The sequence below is a fragment of the Sinocyclocheilus anshuiensis genome, unplaced genomic scaffold, assembly GCF_001515605.1.
Source record: "Sinocyclocheilus anshuiensis isolate Anshui unplaced genomic scaffold, SAMN03320099.WGS_v1.1 scaffold665, whole genome shotgun sequence".
Classification (NCBI taxonomy): Eukaryota; Metazoa; Chordata; class Actinopteri; order Cypriniformes; family Cyprinidae; genus Sinocyclocheilus; species Sinocyclocheilus anshuiensis.
This window is the reverse complement of record NW_015537961.1, coordinates 844,444-859,829: the sequence shown is the minus strand read 5'-3', so window position 1 is coordinate 859,829 and position 15,386 is coordinate 844,444. Positions and strand designations below refer to the sequence as shown.

At 36.1% G+C, this 15,386-nt stretch overlaps 1 protein-coding gene across 1 annotated transcript in view; it reads left to right on the top strand.

Moving 5' to 3' along the window:
* Positions 1 to 238: 238 nt before the first annotated feature.
* LOC107667132 (forkhead box protein N2-like) overlaps positions 239 to 15,386 on the top strand; it is a 38,018-nt gene continuing 22,870 nt past the window's right edge. Inside the window, exon 1 of the mRNA XM_016458733.1 lies at positions 239 to 405. The gene's annotated coding sequence lies outside the window, so the exon portion shown is untranslated. The remainder of the gene's footprint in view (positions 406 to 15,386) is intronic.

Below are 15,386 nucleotides of genomic sequence, written 5' to 3'. Positions count from 1 at the left end.
ATATACCTATAACCCAGTTTGAAACATGAAACAACATAATGCTGGCTTACTTTAACACAGGGTTAGATGCACAATTTCAAATGTGAAAAGCCCAAATTAAACTGTTAATCAGCACTTTAGGTAGAGTAGATTCAACAGAGAATTTGAGGAGAATTCATGTTAAGGAAAAGGAGAAAACACATTAATTAGAGGGGAATGGCGCGCGCGCGCTGCAGCAGTTGCCAGGAGATATCGAAGGGGAGGGGTTATGATTGGCTGAAGTGGGTCTGTTGCCTTGGCAACGGCAAAGGGGTTTGGTAGCGTTGCTGTGCGGCGTGATCTGTGCGCAGCGCGGATGGAGGAAACGGTTTGAGGCGGCAGAACGCTCCGACTACTGACGCGCTTCAGCGGAAAAACGGCTTGAATGTGAGTAACGTTAACCAAATCCAGTTCGGGGCTTTCTGTGCTGTCGGTGGAGTTTACATTTGTGTGAGGAGCGCAGAAAGTTAACCTTCTACAGGCAAGTTGACGGTTATCAGGCTGAGCTTCGGTTCCGGTATTGTTTCTCAAGTATTCTTGTTTGTTGTCGTTCACATGTCGAATTTCACGGCGTTCTTGATCTGAATCATTGAAACGCGAGCGCTCCGTCGCTTCTGCCATGTGCTCGAATCCAGCAAACAACTTCTTTTGTGCTCGAGGACACTTTGCTCAAGTGTTACCGCACTTCTGAGCGGAATACCGTTACCGGTATTTGAAATGATTTTGCGCGTCACTTTGTCTTCGTTAGCATTGAAAGCGAATTCGCGCGAACAAATCGATGTTTTAACGTTCCATTCGTTTGTGACGCGTTCTATTGTGTTCACATGTGGGCAGTTGACTAATAACCTGGATATGAACTTTGTTTTTGTTTTACATATTTTTTATTAATAAGTGTATGTCATACTAAAAGATCGTATATGATAATTACAAATATATTGTTTTAAAATGTAAACGTAACATTTTGATGTTGAACTACAAATATTTATTTGAATTTAGAAGTGAAAGTATATGTTTTAGAACCTGTAACCAGCCATTATTTGGTTTATTTATTTTTATTTTAACTGGCTCAATCACCTTATTATTGCATTTCACTTAAATAGTGCTGTGGTGAGATATTGTTCCTCTCAAATAATACAGGTCGTAAAATGCATAATATGTTTAAAAATAGTTTTGGATGGCGCATGTGACATTGATTATAATGTCAGCTACCCATATTTCTGACTGAACTATTAATTATTGATATTCACCACCATATTTTGCCTTAGTAAAGCTTTTTATTTGTGGACAAAAATTGACAACAGCAGGACTTTTGAGGTGTTTTATTAGTGATGGACGCATTAAGACTATTATTTGGCTAATATTTGGCCATGTTGAGTAAGCACTGGTCGATAATTGTGTTTAATCGATTAACAGTGGTTCACCAAGTGTCAGTACCAATATCTTAAGTATTGTCAATGAATTGCGCATTTTCTGTTATCAGATATTGTTTTGTGAGTTTTAAATGAAGTAACATTGTGTAAAATATATATATATATATATATATATATTTAACTTTGCTTTCTAGAAATTTCTGTTGGCATTGGTTATTAAAAAGCATATTGTTTGATCACTAGTGTTTTATTCTAAATGAAAGTAGAATGTGTTACAAACAACGTACTAAAAGTCACTATCATGGGTAATGTGAGTCATAACATCTACACCTCCAGAAATCGGTTGACATGCATGCTTGCCATACCGCTAGGGACATTTTTGACAGGTAACCTTTGAGTTAACTTTACTCCGTGACTGACTTAGTTCCTCTCAGTTCTTGCTAAACACATCGAGCTATTGCAGCGTTTTGAAAAGGGGCCTGTCCGTTGCCTGCTGCGGGGGTCCGTATGAGCTCCATTCACTGGAAGCTTGACCTCTGACATGATGCAATCTGTTCACAGGATAATCACTTTCAGAGCAAGTCTGCTCATTGATTGAATATCCTTTGCTATTATTCCCCAAGGCTAAAGTCACAACAACTTACTATGCCAACGATCATGTCTTCTATTCATAGCTGCATTGTTGTAAAGTGATTTTGAATCTGTTAAATTCTGAAGCTTAGGTCTTGGCATGGCATCACTTTAAAAGAAAGCTAACAGCTGTGGGAATTCTCTTCTAATCTTATGAAGATGTTTTTATGACGCTGTGGTCACATGCATTGTGTTAATGCCTGATACTAGTAATTACAAAAGAAACCCTGATTGGAATGGAAGATTTGGCACAAATAAAATTCCTCTCATCAGAATTTGGTAGATAGCATTAGTTGTGTATATTTATGTATGATTGGTTGCCACATTACTGCCACAATAATGCTCAGGCCCTAATAAATAGGTGGTACCTCATTGATGTCAAATAGTTTATTAATTGAGTTAAAGTCAGACTGTTTAATTGTGCAGTTGAGAGGGTGGTGGGTTGGTCAGTTCTCCACGTTCAACAGATGTTGTTTGCTGACAGCAAGACCCAAGATAAACAGCAGCACACAAAGACCACAACAAGATAAAAGAAACAACTGCTCAACCTGCTGTTTAACTGCCAGTTGAACCGTCTCCCAGTAATTGGTATATTTTTGGTGCACTTTTGAAAGTTAAACATTTCAGTCAGAAGTTTTTCCAGTCTTGTACCATAGGAGAAGTGGTGTAATTTCCAAAAATAACTTTTTATTTGTGAGGTTCTTTAGAAGACGTTTATTATTGGTGCTATAAAAAGAACCCATAAACCAACGCAATGATCTGAAGAACCTAAAAATTCATAAAATTTCATCAACATGAAATCAAAATCATTATGTCATCAAGCACTCTAATTTGTGCCCCCTTCCCTCCAACCACCATTTGTATAGAGATTGGACATCATGCAGTCAAATTTAAAAATTCAATATTTTAAAATGCACACCTCAAAAACGTCACGTTATGGAAGTAGATGGTTGGCAAACACCTATTTCATGTTGACTTTAAAGTGAATGGTTGTATTAAATGAGTGTGTGAGAGTGTTGTATATGATTATATAGATTCAAGATTCTTCTATTAAGATTGTTTTGATCTGCAGAAACATAATTATAAATTAGATGAGAAAGATGACCTAGATGTAGAAATCCGTCCTTGGGATGATCTATGAATTCTGGGGTTTTTATTTCGTGTCACGTCAAGTTTCTGCCCCATTGAGAGCCTCTTATTGAAGTGAATGGTGAATAAATACCCCCTCACTGGTGTGTTTTAATGGACTACTTGAGTTAGTACTCCTTTCATTTGCCTTTACATCACTGAAGCAAAACACTTTTGAAATGCATTGGAAGTTTTCTGGAGGGCCTGTAGAGAACGGAAGTGTTCACTGATGAGGACTGGCTGAATGGATGTTTCCCCGGATGGGTGTTGCAGACATTGTGGGATGTCCTGTCTTAGACGTGGAACTAAACACACATGGGAAACTCTGGGTCTGTCATGTTGCACCACAGGCAAATTATGTCATGCATGCTGAGAACTAACACTGAAAACAATGGAGAATAAGTCAGAAGATGACTGAAAACCAGAATACGTTGGTTGCATGTTTAGTCAGTGACACAGGAAAGCTTGTGTGTAACAACATCAGAAATTCTTGACCTGGGTTTATCGAGCTTAATTTACTTTTCCCACTCTAATTAACATGTTGTTCACCTTGATAGGGCCCTATGAAATCTGTTTTATTTTTTTTACAAATTCAGTTTAATTTTTTTACAAATTCGTTTTTTTCCATTTTAATTTTTCTGGAAGACATTTTTTCAGTTTTTATTTTTCTGGACTCTTTTTTTTTTTAATGGTTAAATTAAATTGTATTAATCAAAAATCATGTCTAATTAATTAAAATCATGAAGCCTATACAATTTAACATCAGTATATTAAAAGTTTAGCAAAAAATAAAATTTTTAGTGCCCTATGAAATAATTTTTTCCCCCTCATGTTCTGTTTTATTGTTACCAAATTCTGTGTTTAAGCATGTCTAATTATTTGAATGCATAAAAACAACTTAATTTATTACATTTTATTTTTACAATAGCCCTATAAAATTATTTGTTTTTTTTTTATTTTTTTTTATTCTGTTGTGTATTTTAAATTTTTCTGGTTATCAAATTATATTTTTCTGTTATTAATTTTTCTGGTTATCATACATAACACAGTAATTTAATTTATCTTTTAATCAAATGAAAACAAACTTTATTTTTGGCAAACAAAGAGGGTTTATATTGTGTGAATATTCTTTAAAAAATAAGTTTTCATAATTTATTATTAGTAGTAGTAGTATTACATACATTCTACTGCACAACATGGCTTTTTAAACGGCTTTTATTTTGGCTGATAACCATAGGGAAACTTCTTTTTTTTTTTTAATGCTTCTCTTTTGTTGACAACAGATTTATAAACTATTCTTATTAAAAAAATGGGACAATTTTTGGCGCATTTTCAAATGAACGTTATAAGCGACGCAAACTCAGTCACTTGCAGAAATGGAGTTTGTGTGGAGCAAAATTTACTGTGAATGAGACACTGAAAACTCTAATGAGAGGCTCACGAGAGAAGATAGTTTGTATAATTATAACGCATTCTTTGTGATTTGATAATCGCGCTAAACCACATTTCATTCTGAGGCATTGTTAGAATTAAATAAAATTAATATAAAAAATAAAAAAAAGTTACCGGCCAACTGGTAAGTAACACTGTTTCATATACTCACCAACTCTGATTTTTACTCTCATTTGGCTCTTGGTGAGTGTTAATTTTAGCCCCTGCTGCCATGTAATACCCTGTGAAGCTGATATGGCAATAAGTTTAAATGTAACAATAACTTCCTCAAAAATTTGGAAAGAATTCTTAAAGAAATCCCAATCAGAGCCATTAAATTCCTTGTAACTCCCATAAGTAGTCAGTCTCATCCATCTGGTTTCTGGAATCGTTTACCGGCTCTTGTTAACACGCATGTCTGTTGATGCTATCTGGCCTTTGTTTGCAGGTGTCTGTTTGTAACGACCACAGCTGCACGCCACTCATCGGCTAGACGTCGCCTCCCTCCTTGCCCTCCGCCTCCCTATTATTTATTAATTTCTTTCCACCCGACCAGGAGGAGGGATGAACCCCAAGACCGCTAAAGGCCGCAGTTGTCTTGGTTACGTGCGCTCGCTAATCCAATATAGGTGGATGCTCCAAATTTGGGTTGCAAAAATAGCACTTTCCTCTTGTGCTGAAGTACATTCTCCAACCTTCCTGGCCGTTTCTTACTTAGACATTTGGAAATCATAATTGCAATATGATTTTGGTTAGAATGCAGTGGAACTTTGAGCAGTTCTGTATTTCTTTGTGTTTTTTCACTTCCCGTCCAAGATAGGAAACTTTTTAACAGCAGTGCAGCAAAATGAACCGCACATGATGTGTGTTGACATTTTATGTATTTAATTAAGCTGTTAGTTATAAAGAATTCTCAATGAATGTCATAATATCCCAATTAATTTTTCAGATTAATTGCATATCAGTTTGCTAGAAAAGTACCTAAAGGAAGATTATTTTGTGATCACATTTTGGAGAATGATTAAATCATGTAATAGACAAAAAGTGACGTCAGAAGTCAATATATATGATTTTATTTTCATATCATTGAACACGGTCCATAATCCACAGCAATTCATATTAAATTCGAGTTTTATTAGAGGTCCTTCACACCAAGTTTATGCCAGCTTCACACAAGAGTTGTGTTTGCAACATCTTATTGCTTCTCTATGTGCATGAACGTAGTTTGGAAATCATAATAAGATGTGATTTTAGTCTGAATGAAATGGACACTTTGGGCAGTTCCAGTTCATATTTTTTCTCTCTCTCTCTCTTTTTTTTTTTACTTCTCAAGGAAGATGCTTTTTAACAGCAGTGCAACAAAATCTACAGCAAATAATGCGTGTTAATACTGTATGTATTTTATAGGACTGTCAATCAATGAAAAAATGTTATAGAATTTCATAATATGCCAATTAATTATTCATTGCATATCAATATTTTCTGAGAAGTATATTCTGGCAAGAAAATGCATGCAAAGTTATACAGTAAATATTCACTATTACAAATTATTATGATTAATAAATTCTTAATTGACATACCCCTTGCTCAAAGTCTGGTTCAGTTTTTCCACTGATAATTACGACATCGTGGTGGCGCTCAGCGAGCACTCATCTCATAAATATACGATAATTCTGACATGACTTGAAGGAAGCATACATAAGTGCACTTGATGGATTAACTAGCGGGTTTAGAACGAGTCATCTGTGGCTCATTAAACTCCTAAGGTCGTTTATCTGGGATGAGAGATGCTCTTGTAGTCCTGCATCCGTCAGTTGGTCGCAAAACAGAGTTGTTTGCGGAGAGTCCCACGTGGCAGCCTCTCGTCGCGCGTTTCCCTCCCCCTTCGATCTCCGCGTCTGTTGCGGCTCCGCGCAGGGGATTTGATACATGCTGCCATTAGCGGCCGTTCTCCCATTGAAAGCGATGCTAATGTGACCATTGGCCTGATTGCGAGTGAGAAAGTGAGGATCTAGATGCGCCTTATGTCACTGGTAACAATGGCACTTTGTGTAGGTCACTCCTTGCTGAATACATGGGGTTTGTTTAATTGAGATAGCAAAAGGACAGCAACGTTAACCGTGGACGAGACTAGATTACACACACCAGTGCAAAAACAAGAACTACCGGACTGGCACATAATAGATTTTATTATCTGTGCAACAGTGCAAGACTTGGGTACAAGAAAACGTTGGTGTTTGAGCCTGGGAATAATAAGGAGTTGTACTTTAAATGGTAAATTAAATCATGTCATGATCAACCAGTGATTTAACGCCGAATGCTGATTTAAGTCTTAAGTAAAAACCGGTTTGAAACCAACTGATTCATGAGTGTTCTTGACCAAGGAACTGACTCATAATGATTCATTCATTTGAATCAAACTTCACTAGTCATGCTGAACACTTGCAAGACAAGCAATAAAAAGATGTCTTGTGTTTGTTGTTGTTGTTGTTTTATTATTTTGCATTCTGGTTTCTATATTTATTTTTAAAATGCAACTTGTTCTTGATTCCAAACCCTGTTGTATTTATTGGTGAAACAATATTCCAAGATTAATCATTGCATACTTAGCGAAGGATATGAGTAGGGGTGTGCGATATTTATCGTCATAATTCTTGTTTTAACAATATGCGAGCTGGCGTTATTGTGTATGTCACTCACTTTCCAAAAAAATAAACAAACGCGTCCATTGACTGTGTGATGAAGCCTATTAGAATGCCGTTAGAATTAGAGCTGGGTATCGAGTTCGATACTATTTACGCACCGGCCCAATTGCCTCAATTCCAACGAGTATTAAAAAATGCTGACTTAATGCTGTTCATTTTGCACTGAAAACTATTTTAACTTTATTAAAACTATTTGTACTGATTTATTGTATTGGTTACATTTTGTTCCATTGTGCAGTGGCTCAGGAGATGAGTCTGTAAAAAATAAAAAATAAAATTTTTTTGAGGTAATGTAATCTTGTTAAAATGGATTTTATACAATTGGTATCGAAAAAACTGTCATTCAGGAACCAGTATCGAAGTCAAGGTATCGATATCGAAATTTTTTGAACGATACCCAGCCCTAGTTAGAATGACCCTATAATTCAAGTTATGAAAGCAAAAACAATATCCCTGTATGGGTTTTTGTTTTTTGTATTTATATAGTTAAGTAATGTATCACACAAGCAACAGTGCTGTTTTCTTAAATATTAGAGTGTGAGCGTGATCACAAATGTGATATTAATTTTATGCAACAGTTAAAAAACAGGAAGTTAAAGGCAGGGTAGGTGATTTGGTTAAAACATTTTTTTTTGTTAAGCTGGTTGAAAGTCTCTTCACATCCCGATAGCAATCACTAAGTTAAGTGGTCTAAATGTATTTATAGCGTTGGTGGAAGGCGTAGGACCATAAAATGTTCGTCCATTCAAATCTCTCAGTCCGAGGGCTACGATAGGCCGTCTAACTGCCTGTCAGTGTATGTTTTTGCATAACTCTGCGCATCATGTTCGCGCAGACATCATCCGCGCATTCCATTATGCTATTGCAGAGCGAACGAGAATGGAAGGCATTATTATTGTAATATTATGCGTTTTGTACTGTAATGAATGAGATATGAGGTAATCTGACAGCATTGCATTTAGGGCTGTCGCGATTCGTCTATTTTATTTGACAGTTTGATTTTTAAAAATCCTCTACTTCATTTTGCTCACGTCGACTAACCGGCAAAATACCGGAAGTGGTGCATTTCACAGACGAGAAACATAATTAAGCATAATTGTGAATTCACAAACGCTACGATTTAATTAAATAATTACATGCAATGCAGTTCTAATACAGTCCGTTCACAGTAGTTCCACAGGAACTGTTATCATTTACATGTGTGGAGCGTCTCAAACTCCATCTCTGCATGTTGTTGTGAGTTTGGGTTTATTATAACGTTCATCTGGGAACGCAACGTGCGCCATTTCATCAGGTTTGTAAGGTAAAAGTAATTTTAAAGGCTATTGTTCACTTACATCTATTTTTATTACCACAAAAAAATTAATTATGATTATAGGGCCCTATGAAATCCGTTTTATTTCCAAATTTTTCTATTTTCATTTTTCTATACTCTGTTTTAATGGTTAAATTAAATTTTATTAATCATAAAGCCTGTTTAATTAATTGAGTTTTACAGTTTTATCTTTACCAAATTCTGTTTTCCATTATTTTCTGGATTCCATTTTAATGGTTCCATTAAATTTGAATAATCAAAAGCATCTCCAATTAATTGATTTTATAAAAAAAAAGTTTTTTCTTTTTTTTCAGAAAGACTGCACATTTACATTTTTCTCCTAAATAAATTATGGTAAATAACATTTCTGGTAAATACTCCTTTAAAAAGTGTTCTTTGATTATAATTTTATTATTAGTAGACTAGAACACGTGGATATGTTGTCATTCTTACACTATAATACTGAACTTTGATTTCAGTGATTTGGACTATGAGATGGACACTTGCTTCTTGCGCTCTATGTTGCACTTTACTTTTGCTTTAAAAAAAGGATTGGTTTAATAAAAAAAAAAAATAGTTTAATAAAATATTCTTAAGTAAAATTGTTGATTTTTGTGTGGGAAATTAATCGTGTAGATTAATCGATAAATTAGTCGATAGATTAATCGAAATAAAAATAGTCGTTAGTGGCAGCCCTAATTGCATTCAACACTCCACCACCACTGTCTCTCATTGTGTCGCTGGTTAGACTCTGCTCTGCCTGTGTGTGTTCATGTGTTTTGGAGAGTGATTTGCAGGGAGGGTGGGATATTATGCTTTCAAAGCTAGCTTGCTATTGCTAGCCTCTCCGAAATCGCCTACCCTACCTTTAATATTGTGTGAGTTACATTTTAGACACAATATTGTCTGTTTTTTTTGTTTTGCCAACGAAAATAGTTCAAAACAAAGTTGGATCAGAACATTTGTGCATCTCAGAGCAACACCGGTGTTTCGTTCCTGAATGAATCTGTTTTTGAACAAATCATCGGAGTCAATGATTCAATGATCCATTCGTAAAGACTTGCTTCCTTTCTAAATAAATCAGACATTTTGAATGAATCGTTTGAATGAATGATTCAATGCATCACTCATTAAGAGAAGGACTTGCTGCCTCCTACTGGCAGTTTTAGTTTTATATTTTATCCATGCCAGGCTTATACCAGCCAAGGTGCCAGCACAAAAACACACTCAGCAAAATATTGTTTAAATATCATTATAAAAAAAAATCCCAATATAGCAATACATCTAGAAATGAGTAAACTCAACTTCTGTTAACCACTAAAAAAAAAAACTCAATCTCTTTTAAAGATACCAGACTGCATCATTTAAGTGAGCATTGAGGTGATTTTAAGGTCATCTTGTCTAATTGAGTCAGTAAGTGGCATGGTAAGTGTATTATGATTTGGGATTTTAGGGCATAGTTCTTACTTCTCTGTCGAAGCAGAATTATTTCTGTGAAATTGTTCACAGATACAGTCACTTCCTCTTTTAGTTCTACTGAAGCTTGTCTTGACAGTAGAGTCACAAGTAGATTCCTGTTTCCAAAACAATAAAGTCGACTGATGGCACACAAAACACAGGAAGTTACATGAGCTTTTTACATGTCTTTTTTAGAGCTGCTTTACAGCAGAATTGAATTCTGTTTGCATTATTGAATCATTATTTTCTTGTTTATTGCTGTAAAGCTGCTTTGAAACAATCTGTATTGTATAAAGCACTATATAAATAAAGGTGACTTGACTTGAGTAAAATGGCTGATTACTTCATTTTCGATATCTAGGGAAGCCTCTTTATTGACAGTGATTGAGCTGAAACTCTCAGCTCAAATGGTCTTGGTAGGTTTACATATGAGATCATATAATATTTCCTCTTGATTCATTTCTGTACTTAACACATTGAGATTGAGAAACAATCTGTTGTTTCTAAAATGGGTCATTTCTAGTATGACTTTAAAAACTCAGGTTTCTTCCACTTCGTATTCAATATGAATCTTAGAGTTTCGTTTCAATGGTGCCAATTTTTACATTTGCATTTTATGCATTTTTCAGATGCTTCTGTTCAAAGTGACTTGCATTGCATTCAGTTATATATATGATATGATTTCATGCATGGAAATTCCCTGTTGAACCAGGTACAGTTTCTGCATCAGCACTGATCAAATGATTCATTGTTGACATCAGGAGCATTTGCATGTTCAACAAAATACTGATAACCATCAAAAATCTGCAAGAGCGATATGTTTTTGCCAACTAGCAATTCACGTCACATCTTTAGCAGCCTGCTTCTTAAGTAATTGATCTGTAGGACATTATATGCATGCACAAATAAATACAATATATTGACTGAAGTATTGGTACAGTGTCTTGAGAAAATACATAGATTACATTTTCATACAATTTCATTTCCTTTAATATAAACATTGTTTCATTAGACACTATATTCCTATATATATATATATATATATACAAATAGAAAATACCGAGATATAGAGATAAAATTTATTTTGGCCATATCGCCCTAACAGAAAGTGCATCAGTAATACCCCACTCATGATTTTTTATTTTTATTTTTTTACTTGTCTTAAAGTTTTTTGCTACAAAATCAAGTCTTCCCTAAAGCACTCTATTGAGTAAGGTGACAGAACGCTCATAAAGTCATTAAATTCCATATGAAATCACGGTAACGGATAAAAAAAGTAGCTTTTTGATGACCTTTCTCTGATAAAAGAACATCTTGTCGGCATATTCTGCATAATTGGTGCTGGATAAAAAAAGATCAGTCATTGATTTCCTTCATTTTATCCCTAAATCATTTAGACAGCCGGTTTGTCCAACACTTCTTGCTCTAGTCGTGAAATTCCTGGAAATCGTCACCCTGATATCAGCGCCAACGCGTTCAGGCTGATGGTGTGGTGCTATATTAAGACTGTGGCATCGTGGGGGAAGGGACCTTCTCCTTTCATGTCCGTGTTGGAGATTTTACACAAGTAGGGAAAATACATCAGCTGACCTCAGACGACAGCTGTCATGCATTTGTTTCACTGCAAAGTTAAATGAGTGTCAAACTATTTTCCGTGCAAGGGTGTATTTTTAGTCTCACCTCTGTAGTGCTTTTCTCTCTCTGAACTTATTAGCCTACTTCTGTGAAAGACTTTTGCTTCTCAGTGGAAACGCTTGTCATAATACCTGGAGTATTAGACCATGTTCTTAATGAAACCACTTTGTGACCTGTTACAATAAATGGCTCGTTTCTGAAGTGACTTTGAATGTTCAGGCTTCTTCCACTTATTGTACTCAATGCATCTGTGCTTTCAGTAGGGTTTCGGTTCGATGGTGACAGCTTTTACGTTTTATGCATTTAGCAGACACTTTTAAAAGCGTCTTATATTGCATTCAATGTATTAATTTTATCAGTCCATGCATTACCTGGAAATTCTCTGTTGAACTTTTTGAACAATTTTTGAATTAGATCAGATGTTTCATTGTTGACATTAAAGGAATAGTTCACTCAAAAATGCTGAAAAATGTGCTCAAAGTGTACTCACCCTCAGGCCACCCTAGATGTAGATGTGTTTGTTTGTTCATCAGATTTGGAGAAATGTAGCATTGCATCACTAGCTCAGCAATGGATGCTCTGCAGTGAATGGGTGTCGTCAGAATGAGAGTCCAAACAGCTGATAAAAACATCACAATAATCCACAAGTAATCCACACCACTCCAGTCCATCAGTTAATGTCTTGTGAAGAGAAAAGCTGCGCGTTTGAAAGAAACAAATCCATCATTAAGGCGTTTTAACTTCAAACCGTTGCTTCCTGCTAAAATATGAATCCTCTATCTATAATATTGCTTTCTCCAGTGAAAAAAGTCTTCTTGTCTGAATCAGGAGAGAAATATGCACAGATCAAGCACGGTTTACAAGCCAAAACAGTTCAAACAGATCTAAACAAATATGCTGATAAGATGCGAGTTAAATATCGCATGCGATTTATCGTGCAGCCCTATTATAGACTAGTATTTTGGCCAGAACCAATGATTTAAAGTTAAAATGCCTTAATGATGGATTTGTTTCTTACAAACATGCAGCTTTTCTCTTTACAAGACATTAATTGATGGACTGGAGTGGTGTGGATTACTTGTGGATTATTGTGATGTTTTTATCAGATGTTTGGACTCTCATTCTGACGGCACCCATTCACTGCAGAGGATCCATTGGTGAGCGAGTGATGCAATGCTACATTTCTCCAAATCTGATGAAGAAACAAACTCATCTACATCTTGAATGGAATGAGTAAACTTTCAGCAAATTTTCATCTTGGGTGAACTATTCCTTTAAATGTATTTACATGTTCAACAATATTCTTGTTGACAACTAACGTCACATCTTAGACAACCTTTGTCTTTGTGACCTTCAGCTTATTGAAAGCCACGTAGTGTTTACACAGTGCTTTAAGACACACCTGTGTGTATTTGACTTAGAGGTGCATCGTCTTTTCTTCTTCAGGTCAACTGACAACAGTGAATGAGCCGAGAGGTTCGGGCGTGATCAAGACACGGTTTAACATGTCGAAACGCCTGATAAAGGGTGGGGTGACACCCTCCAGGGCACAACGGCACTTTTAAAACGCTGCTTTCTGCATGTCAGTGTGTTTACGCAGCCTTTCTCCTTTGCTTTTCCCATTGCAAATGTTGATATTTGCTCTTTCTTTGCCCTTGCAGTTTTCATTATGAAGTTAGTAGTGCATTTCAGGGCTCAGTACCGAGATACAGTGATATCTCGTAATGCTGGCCTCAGCGTTTCGAGGACGTATTGATCTCTGTCCATTAGATGCTCCATCCTACACGGCAAAACCTCAGCCCACCTGATGTCGAGGGATAAAACGGTCCTCTTCTGATGGCTTTTTAGGTCTTTGGCTTGCTTTTGCACATTCTTCACCGTGGTCGCAGGTTGGCAACCCACGTTTGTTTGATCACGGGAAAAGCCAGCTGGATTTATGTGTCATAGACTGAAGCCCGTCAGGAGTATTCATGGGTCAGAAATGGTCTTCGGTGGAAGAAACACACTCGGTTATCTACACCTGCCAACCGTTTTGATTACTCAATTGCAAGTTACCAATAATTAACAATTACACAATGCAGTTTACCCAGGATATATGAGCTATTATGAGGGTAGAGAGGACTTTAAAGGCTGAACGTCCATGAATTATGAAGCAGGCTATCAGTTTTCCTCCTGTGTAAAATCTATTCTCATGGTCTGGGATTGTAGGGAAAACTGGACTCGTTTGCCTTTAAATATTGCAAGAGATGCCTTTAATCATCAAGATTATTATAAGGAAATATCTGTTAAGGAGTAGGAAGCATTTTCATTAGATTCACAGTCAGAATATTTTAATGTAGTCACATTTATACAGAAAACTATAAAGAAAGCCATGAATGTTGGAAATGTACAAAGGCACAAAGAAACGCAAAGTTTCTTGGGGGAACCCAAGTCATGCTGTTTTTTGTTGTTGTTTTTTTTTAGCACACACGCTATCAAAATAGTTTCTGATAAAAACTTTGGATATAGCAGCATTTCATTTGATAAAACTATCGCAGAATCACTCAAGGCAACTCTTCACTGCAACCCGCCAATATAAAAGTTCAGTTTATCTTGAAAAAATAATGACAGAAATATATTTCTATCGTACAGTAGAATGTACTTAAAGTAATAATAATAGTAATTATTATTATTAATATTATTAAAATAATAATTTGATAATAATTAATTACTATTATTAAAAAAATCATAATTTATTAAATTATTAAATAATTATTATAAATAAAAAAATAATTTGTTAATTTATTAAAAATGATAATTATGATTTTTTTGGTAATGTCACAATCTTCCATGTATTTTAACAGTAAACCTCTGATGTGCAGCAATTTGTTTGCCAAAATAACATTTCAGAATGTTACATTTTAAATAGGGCTGCACGATATATCGTTTCAACATTGATATCGCGATGTGCGCATCCACCGCCCACTCCCGCAAACAATCTAATATTGTGTATTAGAGGGATTAAAGTTTTCCATCGCTACGACGGATTTCCGTCAATTGGAAAAAATTAGGGGAAAAGAAACATTTAGCGCAGTGTTTTTGTTGTTCTGCCTGCTGGCAAACCAAAAATCATCCCCGCTACGGCTGCAGCTGCTCAGTGACAACATAGTGATGCCGCTTGCATCATTTCCTAATTACAAGAAAAAACTGCTCTTAAACTGGGTGTGTGACAGGTATGGCTGTGGAATGGGGTTTGGCTGAGGATTTTTTTTTGCTTTAACCCCTGCACACAGACATGGTGTCTACACTGGATGCGACAGCTGTACAGAGATACCCATTTATAAATACATTTAGTAGCAGAGCTACAGCACGCAATTTTCAGTACTGGAAATCCATTTATCCTTTGTTGAAACTTCCGTGTCGTTGCTGAGAGTGCAGGTCACGGTCGCTTAGCAACGGTAGACGCCACGAAAGCGCACTCGAGCGCTTTGGAAAGAAGGAGAAAGCGGCACGACTCACAGAGCAGAACTTGAATTTCGGCGCGGGATTGCAGCTATTAATAGCAATTGTACTCATTCCCACAGGTTCCGTGCTTATAACACGATGACAGATGACGGAACGTATCATATCATTTGCACGTGCTTTTGAGTCTTGAGAATTTACTCGCGCACTCTCATTTTCTGTGTGCCCACAGATCGCGATAAGGAGAGTGACAAC